This window comes from Elephantulus edwardii, unplaced genomic scaffold (assembly GCF_000299155.1).
Source record: "Elephantulus edwardii isolate Elephantulus edwardi_28Jun2011 unplaced genomic scaffold, EleEdw1.0 scaffold00062, whole genome shotgun sequence".
NCBI classification, from domain to species: domain Eukaryota; kingdom Metazoa; phylum Chordata; class Mammalia; order Macroscelidea; family Macroscelididae; genus Elephantulus; species Elephantulus edwardii.
Genome location: NW_006399812.1, coordinates 13567485 through 13575629, shown reverse-complemented (window position 1 = coordinate 13575629; position 8145 = coordinate 13567485). Strand labels below are relative to the sequence as shown.

The 8145-nt window shown below is 37.4% G+C and overlaps 1 pseudogene; it reads right to left on the bottom strand.

Moving 5' to 3' along the window:
* LOC102877121 overlaps positions 1-7101 on the bottom strand; it is a 24598-nt pseudogene extending 17497 nt beyond the window's left edge.
* Positions 7102-8145: the final 1044 nt, after the last annotated feature.

Genomic DNA, 8145 nt, shown 5'->3' with positions numbered 1-8145 from the left:
GAACACATCCAGGGCAGCATCTGTTAGCTGAAATATGTCAATTGGTATACCATCTATTCCTGGGGCTTCATTTTTTGCTATTTTCTTCAAAGCAGCTTGAACTTCTTCCTTCATCAGCATTACAATAAATGATATAAATATTCTTTCTTTTAAATCTTGCTTTAGTCAAAGTGTAAGAAGTGATTATGAAGCAAAGAAAAAGAAATAACATTTAACAAAATTTAAGACACTGTACTTTTAAATTATCTCTATAAAACAGATACGGAAGTAATCATTCTTTAGCACAATTCATCTATATGTCTATCTCAAATGACAGGCAGCACCAGGTTTCATGGTGAGTCATGAAAAAAAATCTTGAAAATAAGGAACAAGAAACATATGTGTTCAATCATTGTTATTATCTAGCATAATTTTGTGATTTTTTTATAGTATAATTAGATGACAAAATGATATGAGAATAAATATTGAGAATAAAAAAGTATTTCCACTTCTTTATTTTTTGTTTATGTAATGTGATTAGGTACCTAGGAAATAGAAGAGAATATATTAAAAATTACGAGTGTTAATTGCACAATTAAAAAATGTTTGTTAAGCCCACACTTTGTACCTGGACCTGGAGAGAGAGCAACAAACACAGCAGAGCCTGTGCCCTGAGGGAGCATGGAGTTCAACTGGGGAACAGCCAAGAGTAGAGAAGTTCCCATGAGTCTAACTGAATGTCAGATAGTGATGGAAGTGACAAAAGAAAATGAGCTAGGGAAGGTATCCAGGGTGACAAAGGTATTACACCTAGAGGACTAGGAGAAAGAGCATGCCTGCCACAAAGAAGCAGGTGCAAAATCCTGAAAGAGGAATTAGCACGGGGCTTTTGTAAAAGAACAAGGACCTGGTGAGCTCAGAGAACATCCAGGGTGGGAAAGGAGTGGGGAGTTTGGGTGAACATGTGATCAGAGGCAGAAGGAAAGCTGGTCAGATAGAAGGTAATTAGACAGGCCAGGAGGACTGTGTTTTTATTCTTGAGATAGCGGAAACACCAGAGATCTGAGAGCAGGGGAAAATCCTGTCCTATTTTATGGTTTAAAATAACTCCATAGCCTCTCTCATGTGATATAGTATTTTTTTGAAATCACTGCTCCTGAGTGCTGTATAGTATTCCCTAGTGTGACTGTACCACAATTTTTCAGTCCATTCATTTGTTGATGAATATTTAGAATGTTTCCATTTTCTTGCTTTTGTGAACAATGCAGCTATTAAAATGAGAGAGGTAGAGATCATTATGCTGAGTGAACTCACTCAGTCTCAGAAGGACAAATACTGTGTAAAACCATTATTGTAAAACTAGCAGTTGACTAGGAAAACGTGTATAAAAGTCCAAAGGGAGAAGGGGAGGGAAAAGGGAGGCTGAAGATGGGGTTGGCAAATCAAGGTGTTTCAGAGTTTGGTAGGTGGAGGGAAGGGGTGAAGGAAATAGGGGGGGAAACCCCAACTCTCTAGCTATTGGATAAAAGGTAGCTGGTAGATTTGAACACTGTGTCGTTGGGGTTTCAGTGAAGCTTCTTACCACTAGATTGGCTGCTAGTGCTCCCTAGGTGTTGTATTGATTGTATATTTAAGTTTTTTATGTACATGTATATATATTTATTTGAAAAACAAAGTATGAGCAGATTACCAGTCAATACTAATGATTTTAAATTTTAAACATTTTAAATGTTAAATTTACCAAGTAAAATAAACTATTTTTAAAACAAAAAATTCTGCCAAGATTAACATTTGCTTCTTTAAAATTTATATTATATTATATATATATATATATATTCAGAAACTAAGAACAAAATATCTCTCAATTATACAAAATAAATTGTGAGATGAATGGAAATATCCTTTAAAATACTTTTACAACAGAAAATTGGAGAATATGTACATGAATTCTTTGGTTTTAAGAAAAACTGTACTGTTCTAAAAATCACTCAAGACCAGAACTCTTGAGCAAATAAATAAACGAGATACAAATGTTTAAAAATTTTATTCCAACAAAAATCAAACCCAAGATACTTTTGTGGGTAATGCATCTTTTTTATATAAACAGTTTCAGTGCAAAATGCTTATAAATACTATCCGATTCCTTTTATGAAGCTATGGCAACTCTAATACCAAAACTAGGCCAAACAAGTTCAATAAAAGCAAAATTCACTGTTGAATGTAATACTAAAATACTAGATAAAAAATGATGATAACAAATCTGGTAGTAAAATAAAAAACTAACTTTCTCTGATTAAATCAGCTTTTCTTTCCATTGAGGAATTTAAGAATAGTTCAATATTGGGAAATGCATTAATGCATTTGATATATCAAAAGAGAACATATATATACTTTTCCTGTTTAGGTGATTTTAATGAAATTCAATATTCATTCCCAAAGAACAGAATTCAAAATCAAACTTACTAAGATAATAGAGTAAAAGTTCCTTACCAAGAAAAAGCTCTTATTCTAAAACAACCATTGTTTTATACTTTAGAACAAAAAACTCAAGACACTTCTGTTTAAATACAAAGAGATTCTTATAATACTCACAATACTTAACATAGTTCTTTAAATTCTGACCAATGAAATAAAACTGAATAAAAGATAAGTAGATGCCAAATTTACTGTCATTTACATGTGAAAAAATGTTTGCTTGGAGACTAAACTGAAAAATTACCTCACTCTTAAGTGAGTTCATAGATAAAGTTTGGTCAAAATAAATACACAAATGAAAAGTTATAGCTTTTCCATATACTGGTGATATGATGATATAAAATATCTCATTCACAATCGTTACATAATCATAAAATATCTACCATGTAGTTGACAAGAAATGTACAGGAATGTGATGAAAAAGAACAAGAACAGTCAAAGAAAAAATAATGTCTCACACTGGCTTAGTGATAAGGAATTGCATTGCCAATCTAAAGGCAAATAGTTTGAATGCACCAGGTTCTCCATAGGAAAAAGATGGGCAGTCTCCTCCCATGCAATTTACTGCCTCTGAAAACCTGCCAGAGGGTCTGCTATGGGTCCGTTCTAACTTGACGTTGCCTAACAACTAATACCTTAAATAAAAAAAAATTTTAAAAGTAAAAACAAATAACAAAATAACAAAGGCAGTAGACAGATAACAGTTCTCTATAAATGTATCTAGAAGCTTAATAAAATATAAGTAAAAATATGGGCTCTTGAGGGAGATAGTGATTTATAACCTGAATAAAAAAATTACACAGAACTATGTGATTGCCACAAATACATGGAAAAGTAGGAAGAGGGGAACGTACCTTGATAGATGAGCAGTATATAAGGACATACGTGTAGTTTTGTATGTATTAAACAACTTCGTTTAATTGCAAGGATTGTGTGTGTTGTCAATTAGGAACTGATTCATAGCTCACCCTCATAGTGGATTTTCAGAGGCAGTAAATTACATGAGAGGAGATTGCCCATCCTTCTCTAGCAGAGCAGCTGGTGGCTTTTGTGATTGCAGCACAGCTTCTTAGCACTAGGCCAACAGAGCACCATGACAGGTTAATCAATAAAAAAGTCTAACAAGAACCAAAGTAGACCTAAGTAGATGTGAATTTCATCTCAGATAAATGTGACCTATCAGATAAGTTGTTTTTGTTGTTGTTTATTGCTGTCAAGTTGAGCATGACTCATAGCAACCCAATGAACAATAGGCCTGAAGCCTTTCTATAACTGTTGTCATTACTCCAAGTTCATAGAGTTTCCAGAGGCATGTAGTTTAGGAAGTGGATGCCAACGCTGCGTCCATACTTGAAACAATCTTGAATTAATCTGGGAGCTCCACCAAACACTGCCCACAATGGTTTTTATTTGTCTTTGATTTGTATACAGCACTGTTCTGTCCTTTCTCTGTATTGAGGTAACTTCGGATTCTATGATACTGAGTGGTGTGCCATAATGCCATTAGATAAGTAGGAAGACATATTAATAAGATCATTATTCAAATGAATGCTCCTACAGCAAAGCCAAAAAGGAAGAAATGGAAAATTTTTACCAAATCTTACAGTCTAAAATGGACTAGATATACAATCAAGATGCATTAGTAATAACTGGTGACTGGAATTTAAAAGTTGGAAACAATGAATAAAGAATGGTAGTCAGAAAGTAAAGACTTGGTAACAGAAATGAGGCTTAAAATCCAGTGACTGAATTTTTTATGTTCAATTATTTATTCATTGGGAATAACTTTTTTTTAAGAAAACGGTGGCTTTACACATGGATCTCACCTAATGGATGGCATAGAAATCAGATTGCTTCTGTGGAAGAAATTGCACTATCAGCAGTCAAAACTAGGGTAGCCTGTGGAACAGAACATCAATTACAAGTTCAAATTGAGCCTGCAGAAATTGAAAACAAGTCCACTAGAACCAAAATATGATCTTGAGTCAGTTTCACCTGACTTTCAAAATGATCTTAAAAGAGTTTTGAAGCCCTATTGATCAATAGATTTGAAAATTGAAGTTTGAACCAATGATCAAAGACCAGATGAGTTGTGAGATGTTATCAAGTATATTATCCATGAAGCAAGCAAAAGGTTATTACAAAGATAGAGAGAAGTAAAAAAAACCAAGAGGGATGTCAGAAAAGACTCTGAAAATTGCACTAGTGCATCAAGAAGCCAAGACAAAAGGAAAAGATTTTGAAGGAAAAGAGCTGAAAGGAAAATTTCAAAGGGCAGCTTGAGAAGACAAAGCAAAGTGTTATTATAATGGAATGTGCCAACAGCTGGAATTGGAGAATGAGCAGGAATGAACTCAACTCTACTTTCTCAAGCCAAGAGAACTGAAAACAAATTTAAGCCTGGAGTTACGATATTACAATATTAAAGGATGCTATAATAGGGAGCTCTGGTGGCCTAGTGGTAAGAAACTGCACTGTGATCCCAAAAGTATGTGAGTCAAATCCACCAGTTGCTCTGTGGGAGAAGGATGAGCAATCTCCTCCCATGTGATTAAGTGCTTCTGAAAACCTGCTGGAGGGTCAGCTTTGGGTCGCTTCTGAGTCGATGGTACTAAACAACAACAACAATGGGCAATATGTTGAATGGTCCAGGAAACATTAAAAGTAGATAGAGGGAAAACACAGTCACTTACAGTCAATTGGCAAACAGAATTGACTGACGTGGAAAAATTTCAGGAAATACCATATAAGGATTTGAATGAAAGAAGAGGTTGAAACTGCACTGAAGGCATTAACAAAAAATAAGGTCCCAGGATTTGATGGGATATCAACTGACTTGTTTCAACTAAGAGATGCAGCCCTGGATAAGCTCACCAGTCTATGCCAGGAAATTTGGAGGACAGGTGGTTCGCCAACTGCTTGGAAGTGGTCCATATTTATTCCCATTCTGAAGAAAGGTGATCCAATGGGATGTTGAAATGATTGAACAATATCATTAATATCACATGCAAGCAAAAGACTATTGAAGATCATTAAAAAATGGTTAGAACAGTACATAGATAGGGAACTTCCACAAGTTCAAGCAGGATTTAGAAGAGGTCGTGGCACCAGGGATATCACTGCTGATATCAGATGGATCCTGGCTGAAAGTAACGAAAATGAGAAGAATGCCTCTTTATGCTTTATTGACTATGTCAAAGCATTTGACTGTGTGGATTATAGCAATTTATGATTAACATTGAGAAGAATGGAAATCCTAGAGCACTTAACTGTGCTCGTGTGAAACCTATAGGCTGTTGTGCAAAAGAGCAAGAAAACACGACATGTTTTAAAATTAAGAAAGGAGTGTGTCAGGATTATGGTCTCTCTCCATACCTTTTCAGTCTGTATGCTGAGCAAATGATTTGAGAAGCTGGACTCTATGAAGAAGAATGTGGCATAGATATTGGGAAGAGGGGATAATACTCATCAATAACCTGTGTTATGCAGATGACACAACCTTGCTGAAAGTGAGGATGATTTGAAGTGCTTGTTGCAGAAGATCAAAGAATGTACATATGATTTGTATCTTAACGTCAAAAAAAACCCCCCCAAAATTCTTAACACTGGACTGATAGGCAACATCATCATAGGTGGAGAAAAGGGGTCAAAACTGTCACCAACTTTGTCTTTCTTGAATCCATAATTAACACCCTTGGTACCAGCAGTCAGGAAATCAGGAGATGCATTGCCCTGGGAAAGTCTTCAGTCAGCAGCCTCTCCAAATTATTGAGAAGCAATGATGTCACTTTGAGGACTAAGGTATGTCTGATTCATGCCATGGTCTTTCTGATAATTTGCTATGCATCTGAAAGCTGAGCAATGAATAAGGATGATAGAAGACAGATTGATGCCTTTGATCTGTGGTGTTGAAGAGTACTATCTCATGGAAAGCCAAAAGAGAGTGCTCTTTGGAGGCAAAGATGGTAAAACTTCATCTCCCATATTCCTAAATATGAGAACAAAGGGAAGAGAGAACAGAAGGAACAGATGTTGCTGGGAGAAGCTTTTCCTCGGAAAAGGACATCATGTTTGGAATTGTGGTGGGTTAGAGAAAGAGAGGAAGACTCTCAACAAGATAAACTGACAGAGTGGCTTCCATCATAGGCTCATGTGTGTTAGAGATGATGAGGATGGCACAGGAGGGGTCAAGGTTCAGGTCTGCTCTTCACGTGGTCACTATGAATTACACTCAACTCGATGGCACTCAACAACAACAACAACAACAACAACACTTATCTTTGAATAGTGGGGTTATGATTTTATTTGTTCTTTGCAGATGTATGTTTCAAGAATTTGACAACGTTCAGGTACGCAGAAAGAGAAAAATCCCACCAGTAACTATCAACTTTTCAGTTTTGACTTGGGGGTTCAGGGACATTTGGGAGCTGCTATCTGCGGCAAGAATTTCAGACTGGCTGTGTGCTGTCCCACTGTGACAGTCCTTGATGCTGCGGCTGCCGGGGTGATGGGAAGCACCTTGCCTCACAGAGTGGCAGGGGCCATGCAGCTGTCCAGGTGCAGAGGAGGGTCCGGAAGCTTAATCAATCTGGCAAACATGACGTGCTTTGTGGTGGAGGAGCCCGATCCATCCCTCTTTATCGACATTGTGTCAATAGGAGGAGAGGCATTTAGCTCTATAAACACAGGGCTTGAGCGGTAGTGTCCTAAATGCTTAGCCAATAGATCAGGATTTAAATATAGACCCCTGGACTCCAAGCACTAAGGCTCTTTGGAGGAATGTCTGGTTCAGCTCCCCACAACTGCAATTTCATGGCCATTTAAAGCTTGTCCTGCCCTTAATGGAATTAGGGTCTATCTTCCCAGTTAATCCAAATAATCTACAATGGACAAAGCATTCAGCACATCACTTTGTGCATATAGGCATTGCTACCTCACACTGTTAGGAAAAACCGTAGGGATATTTGGAAGAAGCAGATTCCCTCTGAAGTCTCTTCAAGGAGGTGGCCCCAGGCAGACATCTATTGGGTGGAGCCTGTGTGTTTTGAGCCACAGGCTGGAGAAAAGGCTGGGCTGTGCCACTCGGACATCTGTCCCTTCTGTTCTCTCTTCCCTTTGTTCACACTGTATTTTGCTCTGTTTTCAGACTGGACACAACCATCTCCTTAATCCTGACCTTGATCCTGCTTTCATCTATTTTTTCCCCCCTAAATGAACTCTTGTCATTTCATCCTATGTCTGAAAACCTTCAGTGACTTCCTATTGTCCCGAGAAGACAATCCTTTAAAGTCCCCCATAATCCACCTGGGCCTGTCCCTCCTGCAGGGTTCTAAATCTTCATCCTTCATCTCTCCCTGCCCACAGCCAATCTGTCTTCATTAACGTAATACCTACTCATTCTTCCTTAAGGAAGCGTTCCTTGATTTCCCCAGCCTTGATTAGCTTTCCTTGTCAGCCTGCAGTGCCTCATCCCATAGGCTAAACCCCAGGGTTTAGTTTCACAATTTTTCATGTTACCTTTTTCATTTTGCTTGATGGTTGCTGTTATGATGGCACGTCTGTGTTGGCCAATACCTATAACAGTCGTGCTCTTATATCACAGGTACTCAATTGGTGAGCAAATGATTGAATGAATGGTTGAATATGAAATGAGGAAGACGGATCTTCTCTTTGTAAGCCACTCCTAAGGGA